Source organism: Anas platyrhynchos, chromosome 2 (assembly GCF_047663525.1).
Source record: "Anas platyrhynchos isolate ZD024472 breed Pekin duck chromosome 2, IASCAAS_PekinDuck_T2T, whole genome shotgun sequence".
Classification (NCBI taxonomy): domain Eukaryota; kingdom Metazoa; phylum Chordata; class Aves; order Anseriformes; family Anatidae; genus Anas; species Anas platyrhynchos.
In genome coordinates, this window is record NC_092588.1 from 119,609,242 (window position 1) to 119,623,357 (window position 14,116).

General features: G+C 41.0%; 1 protein-coding gene across 12 annotated transcripts in view; it reads left to right on the forward strand.

Moving 5' to 3' along the window:
- The window catches only part of THRB (thyroid hormone receptor beta), a 166,492-nt gene that overhangs the window by 98,837 nt on the left and 53,539 nt on the right, over positions 1-14,116 (forward strand). Inside the window, exon 1 of one of the 12 annotated variants that reach the window (XM_072033472.1) lies at positions 4,797-4,815. The exons of 9 other annotated variants lie outside the window; for them this stretch is intronic. The gene's annotated coding sequence lies outside the window, so the exon portion shown is untranslated. Of the gene's footprint in view, positions 1-4,796; positions 4,816-12,569; positions 12,657-14,116 lie in introns of those variants that run through there. 2 more of the 12 variants (XM_038174581.2, XM_038174582.2) reach the window with 2 other exon arrangements.

The window sequence follows — 14,116 nt, forward strand, 5'->3', positions numbered from 1 at the left end:
ATTCTGCTGCTTATTTAATTTGAAGGCGCTAACTCCTTTGTGACTAGGCGAGCAGTGAAGTGACTTCTGATGATTTTGCCAGCATGCATATGTTGTGTAGAGGCACAGAAAAATAATCATCCCCTTCTAGCTGGTGATATTATCTTGGCAACGTCCCTAATATGTATGAAGCTATGCCAATGTAAAAGTGCCACCGGCTCCATCAGTTTAGCTGCAGCCATTTGGGGAGATGACACAAGGGTGGTGGGAGAGTGTTTCCTTTGGCTGGTGAGGTCAGGAAGAGGCTGATGCTGTCAGCATTGGCATGGGCACCACCACTGCAGCATCCCCAGTTTGTGTTTCAGACACCATAGATATCGTGTCACATCTGTAGTTGCTCCAGCCTGCCCAGCTGGCTGGTGTCTTCACAAGGGGCAGGGGCAGCATTGCTCTGCCTGCCCAACATCTTCCCTGGGGTGGACGTTGAAGGTAGGGGTGGGTTGGGATCCACATCTGTTTCCAGCATCAGAAAGAAAAGAAACCTTACGTATGGCAATGGGACTGAGAGAGCGGTGGCTGGAGCATCGTTGGCTGCCACGTGATGTGCAGCTGAGGGCAGCAGCTCGCTTGAAAACCAGAGGCGTGAGCCAATTTGGCAAGGTGTCAAAAAAGAGCTGGGCCATGGTGCTCGGCAGGCATGCAGCTTTGTCCCTAGAGGTAATGTCCCTAAATGAGGTAGTCCTGTGGACAAATATTTTGGGCCTGACTTTGAAAAAGCCACATCGCTGCTAGTTTTGCTGCTTCCAAAGGGTACATTACCCAACAAAGGACCAACCTCTTTGAACCTGGTGAAAGAAGTACAGCAAGTAAAAGCGAGGCAAAGGAATAAACTCAGACTGGCAGAGGAAAAGGCTTTCCTTTGTAAAATATGAAGGCCTGGCTACTCGCCCAGATAGACTGCATAAAGTAAGGTAAAAGTTGTATAAAGGTTGCAGGAATGGCAGTCCCAGTAGACTTTATTGAGTCTGCTCAATAAAACTGAGTGCACATGAAGAAGTAAGTATGGAATTTGGCACGAGGAGCTACTCTTTGTGTCCTAATCCATGCTAGAGGAACGTGGTACAAAATAGCTGACGTCAATAGAAAGACTCCCTCTGCTTCTGTGGGCTGTAGAACAGACCCTTATCTTTTCTCTATTATCTTAATGCTGGCAGGATGACTAATACTGACAGATATCCTGGTGCTGACAGTGACAGCTTAAATCTGTCCTGGAGAATTGAACAGAGTATTTCTTTCTACATCTCCGTAGGGTTTTCATGAGTTGTAGCCCATAACTACAACAAGCGCAAGGATGAATAAAACTGAAATGAAGAAATAGACCTAAAATGTAGTCAACGGATGTATGAGTGAAAAAAAGAGGACTGGAAGAGAGACACGTATTTTGGCTATAGCTGTTGACCACAATAGCTGAGAAATAAGGCCCTGTGTGGTTGTGAATTCCTGCAAATTGATGGATTATAGTGATGTCAGTTTGTTCAGGAGAGGATGTATTTCTGTATTACTAAAATATTTTCAATGATCCAGTGCTGTCAACTTAAAGCACTCAAGAACTGTATGTCGGGTCATTACTGGGAACTCTGCTTTTTCATTCTGAATTTTTAAGACTTGTTTCTTTTTATTGTCTGTATGTGAGCAAGGACAGCACTTCAATATGTTCCATGAACAATAAAGCTGTAGTTCTTGTGCCTGTTCAGTAAATCCTAATGGTATAAAAATCTCACTTAGTACAGATGCACAGAGATGTTTTCAAGGAGAGAGGAGAGAAAGAAAGAAAGAAAAAAAAACTTGTAAGAGATACTAAGAAGGTTTGTGAAATGGAGTAGGGCATAATCAAAGAAAATCCTAATTCTAAGTCATTATAAAGAACTTGATGAAGTTACTGAAGAATCTTAATAAAGATACAAGTAAAATAATCTTAGAAGCTAATACATTTTTTGTTTACCTTTTAAAATTGAACTGCTTTATCATTCAGTCCAAAGTCTGAATGACAGCTAGTTGATGGCAGAACAGGAAAATAAATCTGTGAATCCTGTTCTTATAATTTTTTCCCATAAAAAGCACAGTTGGTTGCAGTTACTTTCCAAAGATTAAAGGGACAAGAAGTTTTCTCTCGTTCTGTTAATACCTTTGGGGGCTTTCTAATTAATCTATTTATTTGCTTCTCATTCTAAAGATACCTGGCTTTGATTCCCACAAAAGAACAAGTCAGAAACTACATGCTCTTTTTTTATTTTTTATTTATTCTCCAAAGAAATTTCACTATGATCTTTTGCAATTGCCACATACTGTATCTTGGCACAGAATAGTACCTCTGCTTATGGTTTGCATCATTAAATATCAGATTGGCTGCTCATTGTGTTTATAGGATACAACAAGAAATAGCCTGCTAAATCTGGCTGGTTAGTAAAACTGGTGTTCATTCAAACACTCTGCTACCGTGTTTCCACATCATAAAGAGAACAAAATCTCATAAAACTAATAAGCTGTAAAATAGAATTAAAGTCAGTGGCAAAAGATATGCCCAAATGTAGTAAATAAATTATAGACTTCAGAAAAGTTATTCTTAAAAACAATCCCCAAAACAAAGTAGACCAGAAATGCAATCTGTGAAAGTGCTTTGAAGTTTGTTTTGTTTTTTTAACAAAGGAGGGGGGAATAGCATGCCAAGTATACACAATATTAATAATAGCAATCCTGATGGCTTATCTGTAGATCTCAGTGGCGTACTCTTGGAACTTAGGTGAGTGTTATCATCTCCACCTTTGGATGAGGAAGCTGGGTTACTGTAAGAATAAATTTTCAACACAGAACACAAAGCAGTGCTGACTCCAATTCCCACTCCAATTCCCAGCTTTAATTATTTTTCTCTGAGCTTCATTTGTTTCTCTTCATTATACAGAACTTGTTCTTTCAGCACAAGGTAATTTGGATAGCATTGAATGTAGATTAGATCCATATATTAATACTTATGAAACTGATTAATTCTAAAATTGTTCTGATAGATTAGCTCCTTCCCATCACTGGACGGGAGGCTGCCTACATCCTTAATTTAGATTGGTGTGTCATTTTTTTAATATTTTATTGCTCAGTACACTGCAGAAAGGAAAAGGATGTCCCTGGTGCTTTTTTGGCATGGTTCCAGATATTCTATGTAATTCCCATCAGGCATATCACTTGTGGGATCAAGAATTTCCACTGTCCTTTTCAATATCCACGTGATGCTGCTGAGATAAATCAGGGGAAGCCTGTTATCAGCAGTGCAGAGATGACATCCCGTTCTGCATCTCCTTCAGAGACAAGAGGCATAAAAGCCGTCCCTGAGTGCCTGGCTAAAATCAAACTGCGTGTTAGTTAAATAGAGATGACACTAAATGCAGGAATGAAATCCACTGAAAAAGTACCAATTTCCATCATGTCTTGTGCAATACATTTATATAGAGCTTTAGAACAGAAAACTCTAAAATATTTTAATGTGTCCAATATGCTGCACTGCTGGGTGCACACCCCATTTTATTGCTCCTTGCTCCGGGGCCTTCATTCCAGGTCAGACTCAGTGTCTTCCTGCTAACCTTTGAAAGTCACTTGTGTTTGGTATCTTAAAAGAGAGCTCTCTCTGAATGGTGATCACCCCTGGTAGCAGCTATGTTCGTCGAGGATTTATTCTTCCAGTGACAGGTACATATGAGCAGTAGACAAACATTGAGTAATTGGGGCTGTGGCTTTGGCCTTTGGTATTGGGACGGGGCAGAAAGGTCTGATTTCCTTCAGAGACACACCGTGCAGCTTTCCTGCTACACATCCGTACAAACACAGCAAGGAACTGGAAAAGAAGGAGAGAAGAGATGAGGGTAACGTAGAAAGGAGGAGAAAAAGGCTTGAAGGAAGGGGAGAGAAAGGAACTGTGGTTTGAAAGAAAAGTGTAGTCCGCCCTGCTAACTCGGGAAAGCGGAGAAACTCAGACTGACACCCTGGTGAGACCTCAGTCACGAAGCCATCACGAAGTACTAGGGCAGTGTAGCATTGAGAGTTTAATAAGCTTAATGAAGGGGGTGGATAAGATTTCCCTCATACAATTTTTGGTGTGTTCTCTGGGAAGTGTCTGCTCATACATTACTGCTTTGATAAATATATACCCAAGGTACCAATACATTACCTCTGATAGGGGATGAATGCAGGCAATGGTGAAGCTGGAAAGATTTGAGGGTACCAAGCCAATGGCTGGCAGACCAGAAAAATTGAAAATGTCCACCTCAAACCTCAAACATAGTAAGGGGCGAAGAGTAGGGCTTTACAACTGAATTGCTCCCTCCTCATTCTTTCCCTGCTACTCTCCTGGAGGCTTGGGCCTGTTTTGGGGTTGTGTCCAGTGTGAGACTGTCTCAGCGCACTGACGCACAGGCTGCCCTCAGAGCTGTCCACTTCCTAAGTCATTATCTTCCGGTAATTTGGTTTTCTCTATCAGTCCGAGCTTCTAGCATGCCTGCTCAGATCCCCATCATTTCAAGATGGGTCATATAATGCTAAGCATATTCAGAATACAGCTATCAGGAACATCTGAGTCATAATTTAATTCCATGGCTGCATCTTTGCCCCTATTCCTCTCTCCTAATCAAATGTAAGCTTTCTGATGTCATCATTCAGCTCTGCACAAGTTTAACTATTTATTGAGCTTTTGATGGCTTCTTGCTGACAGGCTGTGATGTCCTTGAAGGCTCTCCAAAGGCTCCTCGTTATGAGTTTTAAAGTCACCACTTTGGCTTCCTGTTTCATGACAAGGTGAGACCCCCAGGTGTGCTGCCCATGGAGGTAACCCATAGTTATGTTTAGGTAACTTAGCAAAGGTGTGGACTTGTTCTTGCTGGGAACACGTTCTCACTTCCAAGGTATCAGTACTAGATTCTTAATTTTCCGTAGTATTAAAAGGAAGACTGACCTTGCCAATTCATATTGCCATTCTCTAAAACATATACCACGCACTCCTTAGTGCCTTTCTTCTGATGTGAGGACCTAAATACTGAAAAAGTTATAATTAATTGTGTTTTCCTTTCCATCCCTCAAGAAACAAAACAGTGCCCAATGCGATGTATGTATACAAGGAGTAAAAAAAATGCCCCCTGATATTTGCAGTAAACTTTTCTCCATCGCAAATGTGCCATTGGACGTTAAATCAACTAAGGAAAGCAGCTTAACTCGTCTTTATCTTAAGCAACTTCAGCAGTTTTGCAGAGAGCCACCTGTAACTGTTTCAGCAGCTCCACATTCATGACCCCATGCAACCATACCAGGAGCTAAATAGATCCTACTTACTAGCAATTAAAGTGATTTAATTTAAAATACAATGACAGATGCATAATGGGTTAATTACAAAATAAGTAATTAGCAAATAGGATGGAAAAGGTTAAAAGGTTGTGGACTTTTGTTCTTTGCTTGGGAGAGATAGCGAAATCATCAGCGATTAAACTTTTTCTTTTAATTTCTGGGACTGATTCTGCTATTGTTAGCTGCAAATGAGGCAGCAAACAAGAAGATAGGCTTAAAAAATCACTGTTTTATCAGACATACTGAAAGGCCATTGTTAACACTGGGGCTGTGTGGTTTGTTTCCAGCCTGCACCCAAAAGTAGGCTTGTATCCATAACGCTTCTACGTTGTGCTAAGATATATGCCTTTTCAGAGATGAAGAGATGAAGTAGCAATAGTAGTAGCAGTCCTCTCTGCTATGTGTACTGGGCCCCAGTGAGGTCAGGAAAAACAGTTTGAAGAGTGGTTGAGATTAGAGCACACCTCTTAGGAAAACTCTGCCTAAATTAAATGAGTGAATTATTTAGTTGGAAATATGCCATAATGTGTTTGTTCTCAGAAAGTGAGGCTAAAAAGGGATAGGACTTTGAACAGGGTAACTTCTGACCTGTGAAAATCCTCAGCTGAAATCCAGTTAACTTCATGCAATGCTGCACCCTGCTAGAGAGGGTGAAAGCAATTTTCTGTTAAAATCAGCAAAATAAGAGCTTTTACTTCATTTTCGCAAGTATCATTCTTTCTCTCCATGACTCCCATCTGCCCAAAACCATAAGCAAATGGGCATTTAGATAGTTTTAATACATTCATATTTTATGACCACCAGCTTATTGCCAGGTAACTTGAAACTCTTTATTTATCTATAATAATTATAAAATATATTTATGTATGTATAAAACATGTGTTTTGTATTTTGAAATTTCAGAGGGAATGTTTGCAGAAAGGTTTCTCCAACTTGAGCCTAATTGTTACTGAAGTCATTGAATTTTTCTTTTGAAAAATAAGCTTTTGGGTAAACCTCAGAAATAGCAATATGGGCTTCTCCATTTCAAAATATCAATTAAAACCAGGCAGGAATACTTTTTAAATATAGCTGCCCTCTAACCTAATTACATGTCCACCAGTAACCATTAGCATAATTTAACTGAATTTCCCATAAGTCACATTCTTCCATCATCCCATGTTGTCTTTTGAACATGGTCATCATGTGCTCGCTTTCCTGTCACTTGGCCAAGCCATAGTTAACTCTGAACTGATACATGTCAGTCCAGTCCCATAATCATTTAACTGTACTTGTCTGTCCTTCCTCTTCTGCAATTGATGCTTCTTTGTATCTCCTGTGTTCCCTTGTGCTGCCCTACTGCTTGACATAAGGCCTGCGCGTTCACATCCAGAAAGGTGCTGTCCTCTTTGGGTGCATAACATTCTTCCAACTTCTTTTTAACGCACTTTTCTTTTGAGCTGCTTCTTCAGTGGTAGATGAACACTCTGGGACCACCCATTTGACTTGAGAAACTGGGAAACAATCTGAGCAGATTTTTAGCTCATCTTTATCCCCCTACAATTGATTAGGGATATGCATTTCAAAAAACATCTGACTTCTTGTTTGAATCCGTTACCTTAATTTTGTTGAAAATAAGCTTCTTTATATTTTTTCCCCAGTTATAATTGAATTTAAGCTATGCATTTCAGGTCTGGAATCTGTGCTGAACATTTCAGAATTTGATGGTTTTGCAATTTGGCTATCAGTTTTTAGGACGAATAGATTCAGGTTTGGAAACTCATCAAGTCACGCAACATGCAAAACTCATGAGCCTAAATCCATAGCTGTAACCGCATCTCTTGTTTTCTTTTCCAAGGGTTTCTGCAAACTTCTCTATATTTGCAGACTGTAACTCAAGGACTGCAATATAGGCAATGATTTTTCATTATTAAGAATTTCTTTTTGAAACCAAGTGGGGAACCTCTAAAGCTCTGGTTAAGAAAAAGCAGAAAGCCTAAAGCTGCATTAATTCTGCTGTTCATATCTGAACCCCTGAAAATAGCTCAGACAAATGCCAGTACCAATCTTTAGGGTAATGCTTATCTCCATCCAGGAGAGTGACATTTCTGGTTTGGAATATATTTGTTTCTGCTTCACTGATTTTTTTGTTTTGTTTTGTTTTTGTTTTAGGCACTGCACATATATGATGCATTGACAAATTTTGTTTTTGTTAGCAAGATTCATACATGTACCTCCTCTCCTGACATTTAGAAATCATCTTTCTTAATTCATATCAAATTGAGAGTGGAAAATCACCAGTTTCAATAGAAGTCTTTGAAATTTAGTATCTTTGGTCTTATCTTCAGTTAATCAGTTGTAGAGATTTACTGGGTAACTCAAGACAACCATCTAATACACGCTTCACAATGAGTAATAGGAGAAATTAGCATCAAAGATAAACTGTCCCTTGTTGAAATTTCAGTGAGAGCTAATGTTTCCTGAGTTGACAGAACAAAACAGAAAAACAAGAAAAGTTTTACGTCAAAGCTGTTGTCTGAATGAAACTCCCATACACAGGACAATGAACATATAAGGCATGAAGTGTCTCAAAGGCTTTTCAAAAAACACAGGAATAATCACTTAAATATGAGGCTTTTTATGCAATCCCTTTTACTTTTCTGTCCTCATTAGCCCTGCAAGATCCTCGTTCAACTGGATATTTAAGCAAGTATGTAGAGGTCTTTCTGAATTAAGGCTAAATCTCCAACGATAAACATCTCCCAGTGTACAGTTACAGATCAGCTACTCTTTTGTAAATCTGTTTTAGCTTTCACTGCAACATGTCATGTTAAACAAGTCCCACAGAGGGAATATTTGGCATTAATTCTCCAAATATCCTATTTATTTTTTTAAGCTTCAATATGATAGGCACTGAGGTATGAAGTTTTCATCACCCCCACTACAAACAACAGCAAAAGCGAGTGGAGGGGGTTTGTGCTGCCTGTAATTCCTCTGTGCTGTAGGAGGATGTTCATGCAGCTTGCAAGACTCCTTGATCAGTGGCAACCTCATAGGAGACGCAGCTCCTGTGAAAGGAGCTAAATTTTAAGAGAGGTGGTTTGTGAAAGCAAAACAGTGGTTATCAAAGCAGTGGCTAGGCAGAGCTGCCTCTGGTTCTGTGCTCCTCTTATGCCCTCCTGTGTACACATTCAGTAGGCCAAAGTGAAGTGCTAGGTACAGAAGCTTGCAGACATTTCTGCAATGGCTCGAAGTAAAGTAAAGAGGAAGCAATGTTGCACTGCTCTGACACAGTATTGAGCTGAACATAAGCAGGTATCTCAGGGTGCATGCATTGTAGGGCCAGTCAACAGCTCCACGCTGTGATGATCAATTATAAGTGCTTGGGGGTATTTTGTGAGTGAGATAACATTTTGTTTCTAGAAATGGTGGGTGAAAGAGAGATCACTAACTCAGTTTTCTGCTTGATGGTGGTTTAAAGGTAAGGTTGTAGTCTTCCCCTGCATATTTTTCATCATTCTTATGTGCCTGCATTTCTGGTGTGGTCAGGCTACTGGAGAACTGACTGAAATGCTAAATACTAACCCTGTTGTGCAGCCTTTTCTTTAATGGCCAAAATAAAACCATTTATTATTATATTTTCCATTAGTTTATAAAAGGATACATTGCCCGGGATGTAATAAAACATTAGGTTCTGGTGGAAACATAAAAAAGACGTTTATCTTGCTGCAGTGCAGTTCAGCATTTTGCTGGGACACCTCCATTTGCTGCAGGTAATGTTCAGCACCATGGCTTTGTTATTCAGCCTGTCCTGCACACAGTATGCCAGAACTGAAGCCTCACTGGTGTAGGACTACAAGAGGAATTATTTCATCTATCTGCATTAACATTGTTCACCCTGCAGTTCTGCTTGTTGAAACCCAAGTGCTTTCAAAAACCTGTAAAGCAGTGAGGCTACAATTATAACTTATCAGACTCATTGTCTGCATATAATAACTTTCCGGCTTTTATGCTGTAAAATAGCTGCCGAAGCCTGCACACTGTTGAGCACATATCATATTGTGGTCAGATCCTGACTGATGCAGAGTTTTTATAATCTTGGCTTTCTAGTGCTCAGCAATTTTTAGAGTGCTTAAGAAGCAAGTTAAAATAGGAAATTCTTAGCTGAAAGGTAAAAAATCAGTAACAGCTCTGGGTGAGAAAGAAAAATAAGATTACATGGAACTACTGAATGATCATATCAGAAAACTTAGTAACTCCTTGCCTTTTTGATAAAGCCTTTGAGGATAGACTGCAAATGTTTATGTGGATAATGCACTTAATTTTTGATTTTGTACTTTATTGCACTTTTTTAAATATCCTTGTGGCTTGAACTAGGCTAGCAATAAAAAGCATGAATAAAAGTCTGCTTCTGAACTTGTGTCTACAAGCCAGTTCTGATGGATACATTTCATTAAATTCATCTCTAAGACTATAGATTTTTATTCTTTTATATGATGCACAGTTGTTTGGTGTATTTTACAAATGAAAAGATACTGCTTGCTCATACAGGTATTATGTACCATAAGCCACCGCCTAGTGTATTCTCTATTGAATATGTATCAGTACAAAATTCTGTGTATTACTCTGTTCCAGAAATATGAATTTTGCTTTCCTGTTACATGCTGAAAATAAATTTAAAAGTTCAGTTTGTCATCAATACAGCCTATAGACTACCTTGTCATTTTTCCTGAGGTTGTTAGTTCAGATTTTTCACTAAAAATTAAGTTGAAGTGAGAGAAGCTTTCATGGAGGGAGTTTGCAGAACAAAAAGTACAGATGACACATCCAGTAATTCAGCACCACAAAGCCGAGATAGTCCCCAAGAAAAACAAGAGAGCCATAACTCATGCCAGGGCAGAGTAGGAGGGGATGGCATCCCAGCGCACGCAGTCTGATGGCGCTGGAGCTTTCCTCCATGCTTCCTGAGCATGTTACAAAACCACTTCTTGGAAAAGGTGTGTGAGAAAAAATGCTGAAAAGGCAAAGGCTGGGGTCAGCATGGAGGTGACTGGGCTCAGGGCAGGGCTTATTCAAGTGAATTTTCTGCTCAGAGGTACAAGAGCACATCCCCATGAAGGCTATGATGTCCTCTGTCACATCCTCATAGAGGTCAGGATCCTAAATCCCAAAATGTTGACTGGTTACTGTCTTTGACTATTACTCATGTTATTACTTACATATCTGAGATTTAGCAAGAATTTTGTCCTCTCCCTTCTGGCTCACTTTCAGATTATTTTTCCCTTAAGTAAGGCATGTATTTGTGTGATCAGTCGGATGCCCTCAGATGCCATACTAGTGTATCTCATGCATTCATGAGCTGACTTCTAAAAAAATCAAGAGATGAACATAACAGAATTAAAGACCTACATTTGTTTTTCTCTCCATTTTTTTGAACATCTAGGGAAGATCCACCTGCCTGTAATTTGATTTCAGCTAAGGCCTCCAGGTGCACCTTCAGATTCAAGAGTCAATCAAAGATGTTTTCAGAAAAACATGAATGTCCAACCAGAAGGGATTAGAATTTGCTTATTTAGCACTTTTTTTCTCTCTCTCTAGTTGTCACTATTTGTTATTCTGTTTATTCTTATAAATAAGAATATCTTGCTTCTTATACAGCAGTTATTCTGCTGTATTCTTAGTCTCTGCTTCCCTCACCATCTCCCATTTCCTCATAGTCTTCTAGCCATAATATGTAAACGCACCCTGTGTTCTCCTATGTAATGTCTGGAAAAAAAACATGTGGAAAGGAAGTCTGAGGCTTGCCAAGAAGTGCGTGGTTCATGTTGTGGACAGGAGTCAGGATTCAAACCAGAGAATTGCCATGGCACTGGCCTAGCAGAGAGTGGTAGCCTCTATCGACAGCTGAAGCAAAGGGGCAGGGATGATAAGATCCTCAAGCCAGAGCAGCACAACTCTTTTGTGTACTCTTAGGTTAATGCAATGCATTTGTATGAAGGAGGAGACACCTGGTGAGAGTGGGAGAACACTTAACCACAGTGATTAATGTTAATTGGTTAATCACCTTTCATTATGGGAGAAGAAAGTAAGCACAATAATTGGCAATACAGCTTGACATCTTTGCTGGATTGAAGGCCAAAGGCTGAGAATGAATTTCAAATATGACCTTTTCAGGCCAGGGGAAGATTAAGATCTCAAAGATGGGTCTTTTGGTTATGATTTGTGACAAAATAGGAACATTCTTAGTACAGGGCTGTATGTCAGAAGCACAACTCAGTTAAGAATGGAATGATTGTTTTGCTGCTACTATTTGAGGTATCCAGTGTGAATGTGAGGACTGCTTTGTTAAATAAGAAGAGAACTGGGGCTGAACTCCAGTGATGGAGACGGAGCACGCTGCCCAGCTGCTGCTGTCCGGCAGGGAGATCACGCGGGATGCTAAGACAAGCTCAGGACTTAGTCCTGCATGCTCAGGGCTTGTGACTCAGAGCCATGAGACCTTGGCTAGCTTGTTGTGGGCAAACAAGTGCTCAACACATAAAAGATAATCTAATGAACACTGCTCGCTGTGGTGTTTATCAAAGCTTAAACACAAAAATTCTGTCACTTCTGGCAAGAGAGAAACTTAATCTGCAAAGTCTGTGAAGACTCCCAGAAATGATTGGCCTGATGTGATAGAGGCCTCGCCAGTGACTCATCTGACTCCTTCCCAGTCCTGTCTGGTCACAGATTTTTTAGTTGTAGACTCTGAAAAAGAATCTGATTTCTACCACCACCACCCGCATCTATGCCTTCAAGGGGAAACTGCTATAATTAATGTAGATACTGCCTACTCTTCTTGCTCGGGTAAAGTAGTGCACCATGCTGGGTACTCAGAAGACAGCCCAAGTTCTGGATACAAAAATGGACAAGTAGTTTACAGAATAATAGGCAAATACATTAAATAATAGTCAATGTTTCTACTGATCTGCCACCTTCCTTTAAAGGAAAAATAGGAAATTACTTCTGGCATATGAAGTGCGGGATAAAAGCATACTTTTGAAAGCATTTCCTATACATTTGCAAAGTTTATTAAAATCACTGTCAGGTACGCAGCAGGTATTACAAGTGGGCTCTTTCACTATGTTTACTTTGGCAGTTGCTGAATTGACCTAGTGGAGATCTGCTTGCTCAGGGTGCTGCTAGATACACACAGTACCACCACAACCAGTTCCACTAAATTCATTTTCTATACACAGATGGGAGGAGAAAAAGAGGATCTACACTCTCCGTTTCGAGCCATGGGATGCAGGAAGACTGTGCCAAAGCCAGATATGTTGGTATAATGCTTTAAACAAAAGACTATATTTTCCTACAGTTATTTCATAATTAGTTTTTTTACACAAGTGACAACTGCCTTCATGCCAAATCCTGGTCTCATCAGGAAAAATGGCAAAACTCCCAGGATGGCTAGAATTTTTCTCTTTATACAAAATTCATTGAGGAACTTTATATTTCTCATTTTTTTCCCTCTCATTTTTAATAGATTGGCACAAAAACAATAATTTTACAATTAGTAACTAATTATTTACAGGAGGGGCAGAATTTTTCTTTAAAACAGTCAATTGTTTACTTCAAGAGCGCTTGTGTGTCACTGAGTCACCAAACCACAATTAAATTCTGGGAAATAGCTTATTGTTGAGGTTCTTGGGGTCCCATGACATGGTGGGGTGGGTCAGATTCTGGTTATAACTGGGGGCCTGATCTAAATTTGTATCCTCTTTACGCTTTTGATTGACAGACTGTAAAGGATTATGAAGTTCCACAAGATGTCAGTAGCAAAAGAAAAATCTTGTTGCCTCTGGTTGTGTTGTTTGTACATGGCAAATATCAAGCAGAGTATTTGCTTTTCCCCTAAGAGTTTAAGGAGATGCTGTCTTTTCTGAGATGAGCCCAGACAGAGTCTCGAGTAGTTTGCTTGGAAGGAAAGACAAGGCGATAAAAATACATTATAGCGTGTATGCTGGAAGATATTTTAGCAGTTTCTGCTGTAAAACTTTCAGTAGGTTTTACTTTTCACTAGCTTTACAAATAGAGTAAACAATAAGGTTTGTATGTTGTGGGGTTTTTTACTTTTTTTTTTTGTTTGTTTGTTTTTTTTAAAGCGTGAAGCAATGCTGAATGTTGGAGTAGCAATTAATTTAGCTCAAAGATTTACCAGATCTGCCTGGTTAATGTCACGAGGCATAAAGTGATGGAAGAGATGGGGAATAAATCACGGGGAAGACAACAGAGCTGTTAATTCAGAAGGTCGAGATTTGCATGGGAAGGGAAAAAATAAAAAACAAATTAAAAAACGGAGGGAGGAGGGGCTGCTCAGTGAGGGTTTCGGAGCAGGGGGCGAAGCCGGAGCCCCCCGCCGGCCCGGAGGGGTCCCCTGCTCCCGCGGGGCCGCCAGAGGGAGCCGCCGCGCCGCGCCGCGGGGCCGGGCCGGCTCCGGAGGGGCCGGGGGTGGCTGCGGGGGCCGGCTGTGGGAGGGCAGGCGGGCAGGGCACGGCTCTCCCCGGCGCCTGGCCCCGAAGGGTCGGGCAGCCGGCCGCCTGCTGTCCCCCGGGGCGAGGAGAGGGGCGAGGAGCGGCCGGGGTGTGAGGGGCAGGGGCCGCGCCTCGAGCCCCTGGCGGCGTGGAGGGCGCCCCGCCGCCATTTCGTGGGGCTGCTCCCGGCGCTGCCTCAGGTGCCCGGGGCGCGGCCGAGCTCCCTCCCGGCGGGGCTCGCTGTTGTGCTCCCGCCGGGCTGCAGG